Below are 16,137 nucleotides of genomic sequence, written 5' to 3'. Positions count from 1 at the left end.
ATGAAGCTCTTGGCTCCTGATTTCAGCCTGGCTGTTAGCCATTGCAGTGTGCTGGGGAGTGAACCAGCAGATACAAGATCAATCTCATTCTCTCCCTCTCTCCCTCTCTCCCTTTCTCTCTGTAACTCTGACTTTCAAAATAAACAAACAAATCTTTAATTTTTACTTATTTTCTTTGAAAGGCTGAGAGACAGAACAAGATCACCTATCTGCTGTCTCACTCCCCATATGCTTGCAACAGCTGGGACCGGACAAGTCAGAAACCAGAACCCAGAACTCAATCTGAGTCTCCCACATGAGTTTTGGGAACCCAATTATATTTTTTCTAAGATTTATTCATGTATTTGAAAGGCAGAGTTACAGACATAGAAGGAGAAGGAGAGACAGAAAGAGACAGAGAGAGAGATCTTCCATCTGCTGGTTCACTCCCTAAGTGGCTGCAACAGCCAAGACTGGGTCAGGCCAAAGCCAGGAGTCCGAAAAAACTACATCAGGTGGATCTGGGCCATCTTCTGCTGCTCTCCCAGGCATATTAGCAAGGAACTGGATTGGAAGTGGAACAGCCGGGACTTGAACCATATGTGATGTCAGCGTCACAGGCAGCAGCTTAACCCACTGCACCACAATGCCAGCCCCATGCTACTCAACTACTTGAACCATCACCTGCCTCCCAGGGTGCACATTAATAAGAAGCTGGAATTTGGAGCAGAACCAGGATTCAAACCCAGGATCCATGATGAGGGATGTGGCCATCCCACCAAATGCCCGCCCAGTTTAGAGGTAATTTTGAAGATAAAAAATTCAATCAAGAAATTCAAAAATTCAATCAAGAAACACTGATCAAATTTCTACCACGTGCAGAGTTCTGAGCTGAGCTACATGGAGGATTTCCACAGGGAGAACTCATCCTCGCACGTTGCCACTGGGCACAGTGAGGTTGCTGGGGAACAGAGCCCTGGCTCAGCTACGTGCGGTCATAGAGAAGGGCATGGAACTCAGGCCAGGGCAGGCAGAGCACACACTGCTGGCCACGGTGAAATGTCAAGAAAAAGGGCTAATCCACACTGGATCAATCAAAGGCCCTCCTTGAATGTGTGGATGTAGGGGACATCCAAGCACATGTGTCCATGTATGCTCACGCTCATATATGTGCCTTTTCCCAAAATGTTTGCCAAACTGGGAAGTTGGTAAACCTGGCACTTGTGGTAGCCATTTTCCTACCATAAAGACCTGAAAGGGAGAGGGAACAAGAGAAACAGACAGATGGAAAACACAGTCTGAGTTCCCAAATCCCATGGCTGACGTTTCTTTCTGTCTTGCTTTTTTTTTTTTTTTTTTTTTTTTTTTTTTTTTTTAAGATGAGTGCTGTCTTGAGCTGGATTTCTCTTACTTTTATCCAGAAGAGTCCTGGGGGGCACAAGATGATATTTATTGAACACACAAGTTGCTTTGGAGGAAACTAAGAAAAAGCAGGCATGGCCCCTGCACCAAGGACTTACAAGATCAACTCAGAGAATCCTCTTAGACTGAACAGATGTGTGGGAAGACAGACGGACAGGTGGAGTAGTAAACAGCAGGTGCTTTCAGGGTTCAGAGCAAAGAAGAATCTCTATGAATGGTAGCTGATAGGGATGGTTTCAGGGGACAGGGAGAATGTGTACAGCCCTAACAACACATAGGGTCTGAAGACGCTGATGGAGGTGACGTTGGGAAAAGGAGAGGAAATACCTACCACCCAGTCTAGAAGAGCAGGTGTGAGTCAAGGCACAAGCAGGTCTATCAGCACATCCCTCCAACACCACATGAAGACGTTGGAAGAGTTTCAGGCCACTGAGGATTCTTGGGCAGGTAGGGGAGGGATGAAAGTGGGATTTCAGGGTGAAAACTACGGCGGGAGCATGCAGCATGCATTTGGAAGCAAGGCTGGGAAGAGGACGAGTGTCAAAGTCAAAGACATTTTGCTGAAGCCTCACTGGGATCAGGAAGACCTGAGCTGACAGAGCCCTGCACAGAGAATTCAAGGGGTTAAACAATATCTCTTTTTTTAAAAAAAAAAATTTATTTGAAAGCCAGAGTTACAGAGAGGCAAAGGCAGATAAAGAGAGAGAAGTCTTCCATATGTTGGTTCACTCCCCAAATGGCCGCAATGGCTGGAGCTGGGCCGATCCAAAACCAGGAGCCAGGAGCTTCTTCCGGGTCTCTCACTTGGGTGCAAGGGCCCAAGGACTTGGGCCATCTTCTACTGCTTTTCCAGGCCATAGCAGGGAGCTGGATCAGAAGTGGAGCAGCTGGGACTCAAACCAACACCCATATGGGATACCAGCACTGCCAGTAGCAGCTTTACCCACTATACCACAGCACCAGCCTCCACAATGTCTCTTAAAGATACATTTTCAGGACTCAATGACACACAAAATCCCAAAGGACACAACAGGTGGATTTTGTTTTAGCTCCTTCCCTCCAGGGATGGAAAGAATTACGCTCAGTTAGTGGCTCTGGCTGCTGTGCCAGCAGCAAGGCCCGGTACCCATCAACTCACACAGATTCCCAATGCGTGAACATCTGTAAGCAGCAAAGGTCTAGAAATCATAGTGGATTATTTTCATTATTGTGGATTACATGCACCTTTTCTGAGAAAATAGCTGGGAACCTACCATGAAATGTGAAAAGAAAACTTAAATATTAGTTTGAAATTACCTACTGAGAATACAAATGAATAACCATTATCAGCCAACATCCAGAGAAAATATTATTTAGATGTCACTGCAGGGCTCAGGAGCTGATTCAGAGAGAATTTTGGCTTTGAACCATTTAACAAGAAAACACTTGTTGAGGTTCATAGTGAGTTACACTCAACTACCACAAAACACTTGCAGAACACAGTACAGCTGGGGCCGGCACTGGGGCCTAGCAGGTAAAGCAACTATCTACAACACCAGCATCCTATAGGAGCACTGGTTCAAGTCCCGGCTGCTCCACTTCTGATACAGCTCCCTGCTAGTGCACCTGGGAACACAGAAGAGGATGGCCCAATTGCCTGGGCCTCTGCCATCCACATGGGAGACCCAGAAGAAACTCCTGACTCCTAGCTGCAGCCTGGCCCATTGCAGCCACTTGGAGAGTGAACCAGCAGATGGAAGATTCTCTCTCTCTCTGTCTGTCTCTTTCTCTCAATCTGTGTGTGTGTGTCTTCCTCTCTATGTGCAACTTTCTCAAATAAATCTTTACAAAAAAAAAGAAGACAACATCACAGCTTCCAAAACCCATTCATATATTGTGCCTAATTTTACTGATTCTAAAACATTTGGTGTTTAGGCAAGAACAACGTGAAGGTGTGAGAAATAGGGGAACTCACCCAGATCCTCTCAATGGGCAGTGTTGAACTCAGGCTTGGAATCTGACTCTTTTGACATTGAGTCCAGATGACTTCATGCTGCACCAACCGGATATAAAGGACATAAAGGCACGGGCCAGGATTCACTGCCTGTACCTACTGCGGGGCTAGAACATCCCCTCTCCTGCACAGAGAAAGGACAAAGGAAATGTAGACGAGACCAGGTCATGCCCTGGCTCTGCCATGAGCCAGTTATGCAACCTGGGGTAAGTCATGTCCCCTCTCTGGTGTCCTCTGGAAAAAGGAGACAGTGAGTCTGCCATAGAAGAGTCAAGAGTAGCAGGACTGACAACAGGGCCCAGGTAGCTGTGCACTTCAAGTCCTTGGGCAGCAGGGGCGAGACCAGCGAGGGTACCCATCTCTGCACCACGCAGTCTGCCCTCCATGGGAACACCAGGCCCTAAAGGAGAGTGGTCTACCAGCAGCCGCTATTTTATGAAGAACTAGAAAAAAAAGAGGAACGAGGAACTTGCAGCCTCCAAATATAGAGAAATGAGAAGATGGAAATGCTTACACTGATTTATCATTAGATAACGCCTGTATGTGTAAATGTCAACCCATACCCCAGAAATATGTACAGTTACTGCATGTTAATTAAAGAGAAAAGTAAAAAAATGGTAAAGAGAGTCTGGGTGTCAAGGTCAAGGGTTATAGGGATTTTGCATATTATACCGAATTGGTCCCTGAATCTCCTCTAACTTGTGCCTACCCTCTAAGGAAGATACAGCAAATCATCGTCATAATAAGAGGAGGGCAGTGAGTATCAGCGTATGATACCGGACAAGCCTCCGTTGTCTCATGGGAAAATGGGATGACTACATCACTTACTTCACAGGATTGCCATAAGGATTTAAATGTAGAAGTGAATAAAACACTTGGCAAAATGCTGAGCACATGGTAATTTGTGACCTATATTTTATGATTTGGTGTTATTGCGAAGCTCCCCTGCTTCGTGACATGGTGATAAAACGTGGCACCAGCTGTCCATGTCGGGAGTCCCCAGCAGGCAGCACCCAGCTCTTGCATTGTTCTAAGCAGTGTCCCTTTTTCTCATCACAGAACCTCTCTTTCCCGTGGAAATCCATGCTGGTGTCTGAACAGGGCTGGCAGAACCCTCATCTGGCCACAGGGAGGCAGATAACCAGGTCTGGCCAATCAGATCCTCCCATTCCCTGGCCACAGTGATGACACCTGGAGTGGGCAGCGACTCCCAGCTCAGCCCATCCAAGACCTCTCATGAGAGCTGACACATGGATCCTGGGAGAGAGAGATCTCTCTTCTCCTGAGACTGGGAGCTGAAAAGGCAATATGCACTTGGACCAGTTCTGGAAAAGGCGGCAGGGAGAGTCCAAGAGACAGGGAGTTCAGTCTGATGAGCCCTGAGGGGCAGCTGCGTAAGAACCTGGCTCCATGATTAAACTCTGCAGTTGGTGAACCAATTAACTCCCCTACTGGGCTGAAGGCAGCTGAAGCTGATTTCTGTCTCTTGCACCCTGGAGTCCTACCAATTTGGCTTGCTGGCAGCGTATCTGGAGCTCAGGGCAGACCTAGCAGGCCTGAGCCCCGAGACAGAGCCACTTCTATCTGGAGCCAAGAAGGCACGTGTGGATGAAGGACTGAGAGACAGGCAGCATCCCAGCTGCGCCTGGCAGGCTCCGTAGCACACAACACTGTAGCCAGCAAGAGATGAGGAGGAAATGGCAAAAGCTGAGTGTTATTTGAAAGTGTTATCTGCCAGGAACAAAATTAAAATACAGTATATGGGGTTTGTTAATGGTGTTCTTCTAGAAAATGAATCCTACTTTTATCATTTCTTATTTTCTTACCACTTTAGAAGAAGCCACTTGACCCATTCATGGGCTGGGATTCAGAGTTAATGAAAAAGGAAATAATAAAAGCACCTTACTTCCCCACCCCCCACCCCCACTTACATGCAAAGCCGGGCATCACATTTCCAACACTGAGCCTTTCTTAACCCTGACAAAGGGGAAACAAGGGGCCGGCAACGTGGCTCACTTGGTTAATCCTTCGCCTGCAGCGCCAGCATCCCATATGAGTGCCGGTTCTAGTCCCAGCTGCTCCTCTTCCAGTCCAGCTCTCTGCTGTGGCCTGGGAGGGCAGTGGAGGATGGCCCAAGTGCTTGGGCCCCTGCACCCTTGTGGGAGACCAGGAGGAAGCACCTGGCTCCTGGCTTCGGACCGGTGTAGCTCTGGCCGTTGTGGCCATTTGAGGGGTGAATCAACAGAAGGAAGACCTTTCTCTCTGTCTCTCTCTCTCTCTCTCACTGTCTATAACTCTACCTGTCAAATAAATAAATAAAAAATCAAAGGGAAATGAGATTTTTATTGCTAAGATTTGGAGCTCTGTCTATTGAGCCATTGTGCCCTTTCTTATCTCATTAAGAACCACTCTGGCAGAGGGTGGAGAAAAGAGGAATGGGGAAAAGGCAAAAAATGAAAGGCAAGGAAAGGAAAGGCAAGGATGAGACTCTGGGCCCTGGAATGTGCAGCTTATTGTCTGACTTCTGAGTGTTATAAGCCGTCTTCTACCCATGCGGAAAGGAATCCCATGGCAACTTATGCTATCGTTTTTCCTCTTCTCTGGCTTCTACCCATGCTTACATGAAGCTGGTAGGAGTCAGAACATGCTGAGGGTTCGCTGTGAGCAGAGAACCATGGTAAAAGCTACAAGTAGATGGCTACAGAAGGGTCCAGCTGAACTGCCCAACAGAAACACAAAGCAAGCCACAAACGTGGCCTAAAATTTCCTAGTAGCCACCTTAAAACACGTTTTTTCTTAAAGTGAAATTAGTTTTAATGTATTTATATTTATAGAATATACCCAAAGTAGTATCAGTTCAACATTGTATCAATATCTTTAAAATACTGAGACAGTTTGCATTCTTTCTTTTGCACTAAGTCTCTAAAGTCCACTATGTGTTTACATGGTCAGAAAATACTCTAGGTAACTGACCAGCCACATTTCAAGGACTCACTGCCTACATGTGGCTAGGGCTACTGTATGGGAAAGCTAATGACAGAGTTTGGAATGAGCTATACATGGATTAGCATTTTAATCCATCACTAACGAAATCCCTCTCTGTGCCTCAGTTTCTGGAGCTGACACGACTACCTCTTACTGCCAATGTCAAGATCAAATGAAATTATCCATGTACCACCTCCAGCACAGTGTCTGCCACAGTAGCACCATGCCACAGCAGCCCAGGCTCTGCCCTATGTCATATACACAGTTAACGCTCAGCACTCTGTAGGAGTAACTATTTTGAATGATTAGCACTGAGGTGATGAGAGCTAAGCAATTTCAGATGTCAGGTGAGGAATCTCCCTGCAGCTCAATCTTTCAACCTATAAAATGGGAATAATGACTACATCTGCCCTAAAAATAAAAATGACCTTCCTTTTTAAGTAGCCTGGTTTTTCATGCTAGTTCAGGACACTCTGGCTTGCACTTCCAGACCACAGCAATAAAGACTAAAGTTACGACTTTCTCTGCTTCGCAAATATGTCTGACTCGTTCACTTCAACACTCCCCTAGGCAGAGAAACTGTTCTGGGCACTCAAATCCCCAAACTGCTCTGAGTACTGGGGTCGGACTTTTCCCCCTTTTTGAAGAGGAATACTTCTCCAAGCCCATTCAGCCATGCTTTTTGAATTATGAGTGAATACAAAGAGGTATGTCTTTTTTGTGTGACATCTTCCAATTTACTCTCACAGAACATAGGTGATAAATGTAAACAGGTAGCTCCTTGTTAAAATATGTGTAATGGATATATTACTGTATCTACTGTATATTTTCATTTTGGCATGCAATTGGCTCTCCTTCACTTGATGATAATAAATTGCATAATCCCAGCCGTATTGTAACATTAAATAACAGGACACAAATAAATTATTGTGATGATATTTTTTGTTTGCAACTCTTTTCCATTTGGGATCTCAAAACCCTTTCCAAACCCTTTCCAAAATTAATTAGCTTGAGTAGCACATGAGATAATCTTTAGTGAACTACTAGAAATTAAAATACCAGAATACCAAGAACCTGGCCCTATACACTCATTTCTTTAGGGGTTCCAAGACTTAACAATCATTGGTTCTCCACAGGGTATGATCTGGTCCTCCAGGGGACATTTGGCAATGTCTAGAAATATTCACAATTGTCAAAACTGAATAGGGAAGGAGAAGCTATAGGCTGTCATGGGTAGAGACCAGAGCTGCTGTTAAACATTCTGCAGTGATGAGGAGAATCCCTCCAAGACACAGCTATGGGTACAAAACGTCAACATTGGCCAGCACCACGGCTCACTAGGCTAATCCTCTGCCTGCAGTGCTGGTACCCCGGGTTCTAGTCCCGGTTGCTCCTTTTCCCATACTCTTTGCTGTGGCCCAAGTGCTTGGGCCCTGCACCTGCATGGGAGACCAGGAGAAAAACCTGGCTCCTGGCTTCGGATCAGCGTAGCGTGCCGGCCATAGCAGCCATTTGGGGGGTGAACCAATGGAAGGAAGACCTTTCTCTCTGTTTCTCTCTCTCACTGTCTAACTCTGCCTGTCAAAAACAAAAGTAAACATTATCAAGGTGGAAAAACCCTGATCTAAGGAAAGGTGTTACTCCTACTGGGACAGTAGGAGATTTCTTTATGTTTCCTACTTTGCTAAAAAGATATTTCCTCAATTCATGCATGAGAAAGGGAAAGATGAGGTAATTCCCAACAGAGAAGTAGCCCAATTGGACCCAGACCTCAACTCACGAACCATGAAACCAGAGTCTAAGGGAAGAACTGACATATAATGGGATCAAGTCACTGGATAACAATGTCCCATAGTCAACAATCAAAGAATCAGAGAGAACATTTCTGCCCCTGTCCTCTTCAACAGGGAAATGTGCCATTGGCTTCACACAATCACCTTTTCCACACATTTATACTGCACCTGATCTCGATCATCCATCTCAAATTTGTGTCCTTCATGGGCCCTCCCTTGACTTGCATCCTCTGGTCTGCTTTAACAAAAACCAGGAAGAAAAGAAAGCTAGGCATCAGAAGCAATGGGTGGCAGGCCTATTAATGGCTGTTCTGTACAGTTATCTGCCCTCAAGGAGACCCAACAGGCCAGTCTACTGCAGTGGCTTTCAATGTGGTAAGCCTGGGCTTCAGCAGAAGTCAGCTTGTGAAGAGCCCTGGCAGCTCTGCCAAGAGTTGGATCACCGGAAATGGACCTGCCCTGGAGTCGAAGGATGCCCAGGTCAGAGCCACAGATCTTATTGGCTCTAAGCTGAAAAGCCCTTCACTCAGCCCAACTTCCAAAGTGACCACTGCAGCTGAGGGGATGGCCAAGCAGGGTCAGCAACATTGCAGGCAGAACTGTAAATTTCTTGTTAGAGATGCCACCTGCCTTTACCTGGCCAGCTCTCCTCCCAGGCCAGTTAAGTAATGAAAGTCAACAGGGTGCCTTCCCTCAGGTGGTTCACACCTCCCTTAGGATGTACCCCATGTGAAGAGATAGATAGGTCTGGGCCTCTTAACTTACAAGGCCTAAAGCCCACCAGATTATTATCAAGCCCCTTCTGTCAGGTTCTATTTGCCTCTCAATCAGAAAACTTGTAGCTTAGACCTCACCTTTCTTAGCTCCTCTAATAATGACTCTGTCCTTTGTTCTAGACCCTGTCTAGTGCACTTGGGCCTCATTCCTTTGTAATCATAACCTCTACTCTACCACCAATGGCTCTACTCCCAACCTGTGTGTACTGATGGTCCTCTTCCCCACTTAATGCTGTATAATTGTTCAGACCTGGTTAATGCCACCCTTAGGAGCATTGGTTACTATCCTCATGCTGTCTTTTATGACCTTGTCTAAATATGATCAGAGTTGGCGAACTTGGAAGGCTTCCATAACCTTGGCAACTCATGACGAGAGCCTAGGGTGGTTACTGGCGCCATAAACTAGAGTGTCAATTTGTTGGGTCAACAACAGGAGTCACTGTGCACTTGCTCCTCATGTGGGATCTCTGTCCTTAACATGCTGTACATTGTGATTTAATGCTATAACTAGTACTCAAACAGTATGTTTCACTTTGTGTTTCTATGTGGGTGCAAACTGTTGAAATCTTTAGGAAGGGGAGAGGGAGTAGGAGAGAGGAGGGTTGTGGGTGGGAGGGAAGGTATGGGAGGGGGAAGCCATTGTAATCCATAAACTGTACATTGGAAATTTATATTAAATAAAAGTAAAAAAAAAAAATTGTGTCCTTGCTTATCTGAAGACCTGGCCCCGCAGAGAGAGGGGGTTGTTGCAGGACAACCCATGCCATCGCACAAGTTCTGCTGACCTCAGGACGACAACAGCTTTAGGAGAAAGTGCTGAGCACTTCCTAAGGAGGAGTATGGAGTGGCTGATATGGGTGTATGTGTGTACGTGTAATTCTCTCTGATTTCCTCCCTTCTGTCTCTTCATATGTGAAATATTTCTGGTAAAGTTGCTCTGAATTTCTTTCTCATGTAGTTGCAAATCACCTCTCCCACACTTTCCAACTTTCCCATCTGATTACATGGAGAAATAGATGATACATTTTTGGGGTAGACCATAAAGAAAACACAATACTCACAGGAGATTTAGATACTTGGAAAGTGGAAATCTTACTCAAATAAAAACAGAACATCTGACTTGTCAGGATTCTAACCCCCAGAGGAAAAGGAAAGCTACTTTAAAAAGTGCATTCTGTACCTAACTCTGGCCAATGGAAAGAAAGCTACCAGCAAAACAAAAATGTAGTATTTTTGAGAATAGGACATCTGTCATTTTCGAACCAGAAAAGAAACTTAGGGCACAATAAAACATGTGCCCTAGAATTTTTTAATTCCAGGAAGAAAGATTTTAAAAGGAGACAGTGGCTCACCAAGCTCTCAGAAATGTAATCTGACTTTTAACTTGTAAATGACCCCAATGAAGAAGGAAGAATAAAAGCATTTGGAGAAATGAATAAATGTCTTAAGGGAACTAAGTTCTAAAAGAAGGACATACAAGATGGAAAGACCTATTGTGTGTGACTCGGTTTCTTCTATGTCACCTGCTAATAAGGATGAATGTCTTCAAGGCTTTTGGGAGGAGGATTTGTCTAAGCAAGGTAGCCTTCACTGTCACTCGTCTCTGGCTGGATCAATGAGTTTTAGTCCGTGGTGTGTCTTCTTACACACGGGTCTCTGCTTTTGCTCTGACTGGCCCAGTTCCACCTCCTCACCGCCATTGGTTTGATTACGCTTTGTCTTCAGGATCTTACTGGCAAATCTAAGTTTCATCTCCTGTTAACAATTCTTGGAAAAAATGCTCGGGGTCTTGATCCCACTTGTTCAAAATTTCCACTGAAAGCTCAGCTGTTGACTGCAGCTGATATGAACACAGCAGGTTGGGTACCTGTTAAGCAGAAAGTTTGCTCAAAATTATGTAGGTGGGGCCGGCGCCGTGGCTCAACAGGCTAATCCTCCGCCTTGCGGCGCCGGCACACCGGGTTCTAGTCCCGGTTGGGGCACCGATCCTGTCCCGGTTGCCCCTCTTCCAGGCCAGCTCTCTGCTGTGGCTAGGGAGTGCAGTGGAGGATGGCCCAAGTCCTTGGGTCCTGCACCCCATGGGAGACCAGGAGAAGCACCTGGCTCCTGCCATCGGAACAGCACGGTGCGCCGGCCGCAGCGCGCTACCGCGGCGGCCATTGGAGGGTGAACCAACGGCAAAAGGAAGACCTTTCTCTCTGTCTCTCTCTCTCACTGTCCACTCTGCCTGTCAAAAAAATAAAAAAAAATAAAAAAAAATAAAAAATAAAAAAAAAAATTATGTAGGTGGAACCATTGGAAATGTCTGGGATGTTGGCTGCTCTCTCTGCTGTTAATCATCAGGCCTCCTCAATTAGGGAACAGGCAAGAGTAAGTTTGTTCTCACAGATTGATGTGGCTGCGCTGCCACTGTAAACTTCACCTTCAACGTCATCACATTGCTTCCTAAAATCAGTTGTCCCTTTGTAGCCTGCTGAATTCTTCAGGGTTTTGTCTCTGTAACCTTTACATAAAGCATCAATGATTTCACCCAAGTGTCACCATACACTTGATGTTCGCTTGTCTTTCAACAGAATTCATGTTGTTCCAACAGTGCTTTTCAAACTGATACCTTATTCTTCTTAGTGCCTCGAGTGAGATCTTACTCAGACACGCTAAAGTAATGTAGTATGAGCTTATTTTGGTGCCAATTAAAAAATGAAGTTCATGCACAGTTTTTTTTCATTATACACATTTTCCATGGACTTTTTAAAGATTCCTTATATAATTGTAAAATAAGTAATCTAAAATCACTAATACCAATTGCAACCAAAATAACATTAAAGTAATTACTAATAATACCCAGTATAAGTACCTAATAACTCCTACTAATCACCAAGAAAGAGGAAAGACACCAACGTCAAGAACGGGCTGAGGTGTGAACATCAATGGCCTAAAAATACAAGGTACAGATACACAGAAGGATAAGTAGATAGATACAGATGAATCTCACCATTCAGCAAATAAATGCATTGGCAAGTAGCCATGCGAGATACCATTTCACAACCAATGAAATTGCCACAGGTTAAAATCTACTAACATCAAAAGGTTAGCAAGGGGAGGAGTTTGGCACAGCAGTTAAGACACTATATGGGTCATCCATATCCCATAACAGTGCTTGGGTTCAAACCGTAGCTCTGCTCCCAATTCCAGTTCCCAGCTAATGTGTACCCTGGAGGCAGCAGGTAATGACTCAAGTAGTTCAACCCCTATGTTACACAAGGGAGATCCAGATTGAATTCTATCTCTTATCTTCTACCTGGCCCCACCATGTCTGTTACAAATATTTGGGGAGTGATCAAGCAGATGCAAGATGTCTCTCTCTTGGTATCTTTCCCTCGCTCTCTTCCCCCTCTCTCAAATAAATTAGGAAGCTAAATTAGTATTTTTAGAAAGTTAGCAAGATGAATAACCATATGCATTACTATTATATGAATAGGAAGTTGTTTATCAGCTTTGCAGGGTAATTTAGAAGCATCAAGTTAACTTGAAGACTCATATTTAAGACCAAGGCAATGTCACTTCTAATCACACAGTCCAGAGAAATTCTTTCAGTGTTCTAGAGAAAGCATGTGCAGCCATGCTTATAATAGCACAGACACTAGAAACACCTAAATGTAGATGGATGGAAGGAGCAATACAAAAATAATTTTTAAAATGCATATAATAGGCTCTGATACAGCTTTTACAGGGTAAAGAATTAAACCAACCTGAATTCATTTCATGAATAATGTTTAGCAACCAAAGAAAAAGTGAGTAAGTTGGACTTCATCAACATTAACAACTTCTGAAGAGGTAGTTGTGGTAGAGCAGGTAAAGCTACCACTTGGGACAGCCACATCTCATATTGGAGTGCCAATTGGAGTCCTAGCTACTCCTCTTCTAATATACCTTCCTGCTAATGAGCCTAGGAAGCAACAAATGATGGCTCAAGTTCTTGAGTCCCTGCCACCCATGAAAAAGACTCAGACAGAATTCCTGGCTCCTGGTTTCGGACTGGGCCAGCCCTAGATAGATCTCTCTCTCACTCCACCTTTCAAATAAATAAATGAATAAATAAATAATTTTAAAATAAAAAACTTTTGTGCTTCATAAGACACTACCAAGAGACTGAAAAGTATCACGCACAGAATAGGAGAGAATATTTGCAATTATACCTGATAAGGGTCTTGAATTTAGAATGTAAAAAAAACTATTGCAACTTTATAATATAAAAATCATCAACCCAAATAAAGTATGGACAAAGGACTTTAATAGACATCTCTCCAAAGAAAATATACAAATAGACAATAAGCAGCTGAAAAGATTCTCAGCATCAGAATTCATTAGGAAAATGCTAATCAAAATTGTTATGAAATAGCATCTTATACACTAGGATGGCCTACATCAAAAAGCAAATTAGAAGCACTGGCAAGGAAGTAGAGAAACTGGATCACCCATATACTGCTGCTAGGGTTGTAAAATGGCAGATACTTTGTAAAACAGTCTGGCAATTTTCTGAAGTGCTGAATATCCTGTTATCACATGGTCCAGCAATTCTACTCCTAAGTATATACCCAAGAAAAATGAAAATGCATTAGTACAAAAACCTGCACCTGAGTGGTCATAGCAGGATTATCCACAATAGCCAAAAAACAGAAACAATCCAAATACTATTAACTGATGCACTGGTATGCAAACTGTGGTCTATCCATGCAACAGAACATCATCCAAAAGTAAAAATAAACAAAGTACTGACCCACGCCACAACGTGGATGAATCCTGAAAATGTTACGCTAAGTGAAAGAAATCAGTTGCAAATAACCACATATTGTATAATTCTCTGCATGTGAAAATCCCTGAATAGGTAAATCTATAAAGGCGGGAAATAGATTAGTGATTGCCTAGGGCTAAGGGGGAAATGAGATATGATTGCTATTAGGAATAATGCTTCTTTTGGGAGTGATAACAACGTTCTAAAATTGATTGTAAATATATTTAAAACCATTAAGTAAAATGGTAAATTTATATATATCAATGAAACTCTTCCTTAAAAAAAAAGCATTGAGGGTAAACACAATGTGACACATTACTAGATAGGCTCTCACAACAGAAAAAGGATACAAGTGGAAAAACTAGTGAAATCTGTATGAAATGTGGAGTTTAGAGAACAGAAATGCAACCTGGATGGTTTGAGCTTTGATAATGTCCACATGAGTTGGTAATATTCAGGGAGAATACATGAGAGGCAAACAAGAACTCTTCAGATCACCTTTGCAAACTTTCTGTAACTCCAAAGTCATTCCTTTTTTTTTTTTTTTTTTTTTTTTTTTTACTGGCAGAGTGAACAGTGAGAGAGAGAGAGAGAAAGGTCTTCCTTTTCCGTTGGTTCACCCTCCAATGGCTGCTGCGGCCGGCGCACCGCACTGATCTGAAGCCAGGAGCCAGGTGCTTCTCCTGGTCTCCCATGCGGGTGCAGGTCCCAAGCACTTGGGCCATCCTCCACTGCCCACCCGGGCCACAGCAGAGAGCTGGCCTGGAAGAGGAGCAACCAGGACATAATCTGGCGCCCCGACCAGGACTAGAACAGGATTAGCCTATTAAGCCTCGGCGGTGGCCTCAAATTCATTTCAAAAGAAAACAACTACGTCTTAAATGTTAGGGAAAAAAAGAATGATAACTTCATATAACATTCAGTAACATTTGTAAAACATGATAAATTACTATATATTGTTGAGGACACATGTAAGGAACAGGATACAAAATATTCATGGGCATAAAAAACCAAATTCAGAACAGTGATTACCTCTGGGCAGAAAGAAAGTGGAATGGGAACTAGAAAACACTGGTATACTTGCCTTGTTAATTAAAACAAACTAAAGTGGGGTCAAGTGGCCTAGCAGTGGAGACGCCAGTCGGGACTCTCACATCTCATATCAGAGTGCTTCATCCCAGTCCTGGGATGCTCTCCATTCCAGCTCCCTGCTAATGCACACCCTAGGAGGCTGCAGGTGATTCCTCAAGTTGTTGCATCCCTGTCACCCATCTAGAAGACCTAGCTTGATCGCCCAGCTGCTGGCTCCAGCATGGCTCAGCCCCTGTTGTTGTGGTCATTCAGAGAATGAACCAGCAATGGGAGCGCTTTGGCTCGCTCACTCTCTCTCTCTCTCTCTGCCTCTCAAGTAAATAAAATATTGTAAATGAAAGAAAGTTCCACAAAATTTAAGATACATGATAATAATAAGATACTAATGATGTGTCTTTAGACATTTGCTATGGTTTACACTTTTTGAAATGTTTGAAATATTTTCTTTTAAACTGAAAGGCAGTATGAATCAGGCAGATTTGGAAGACATCTCATGTTTCAAGCAGTAATATTGGTGGAACGCAAAGACAGGATAATGATCTTCACTATTGGAAAGGAAATACAGCCATTGTATATGACTAGGATTTGGTCATCCTAGAATGAACACATCACTGTGATAGGAGGATGAGTCAAGGTAGATTAATGGTCTGCCTCCAGGGTCATATGGCAATGTCTGGAAATCTGTGGGGCTGCACAAACTGGGGAGAGGGGATGCTACTGACACCTAGTGAGCAGAGACCAGGGCTGCTAGTGGACACTCTGCAGTGCACAGGACGGGGCTCAGAAGGGAGAAGTACCCAGTCCCAAATATCTGTGGTGCCAAGGTCAAGAAACCCTGATGGCACATGGGCTGTGTTCAGCTGTTAGCTCCCATAGTGTTGCCATCATTATTATCATAATGCAATACCCGAAGAGACCCAAGCACATTGATATCTCGATGTATATTCTTTTGTCTTTTTAATAGGTGTTGAAATTGGCCCCAACACACTCTATACTGCACCTGGATGGTTAGCATGCCTCCAGACTGTAAGAGGTATCATCTTTTCTCCTTTGCTTACAGCCCTGAGCTGCTCTTCGCTTCTCCTCTGCTGTCAGTTCTTATTTCCACTTTGTAGCTGCATTAATTAACCCTGGAAAGGTTTAAGGCGCCCATTGCTAGAACGGATGTTTGCCTTCAAAGATAAAGCTGTATCATTATCAAGCCTCCACTGCACACAGAGAGAAAACAGCCTTTAGGAAGATTCACTCCAGGCACACGGCAGCAAATTATCCACTGTTAACCTTGGACTGTCTTTAAAAAAAAAC

This window comes from Lepus europaeus, chromosome 9, assembly GCF_033115175.1.
Source record: "Lepus europaeus isolate LE1 chromosome 9, mLepTim1.pri, whole genome shotgun sequence".
Classification (NCBI taxonomy): domain Eukaryota; kingdom Metazoa; phylum Chordata; class Mammalia; order Lagomorpha; family Leporidae; genus Lepus; species Lepus europaeus.
The sequence above is the reverse complement of the archived record's forward strand: the minus strand, read 5'-3'. Positions refer to the sequence as shown.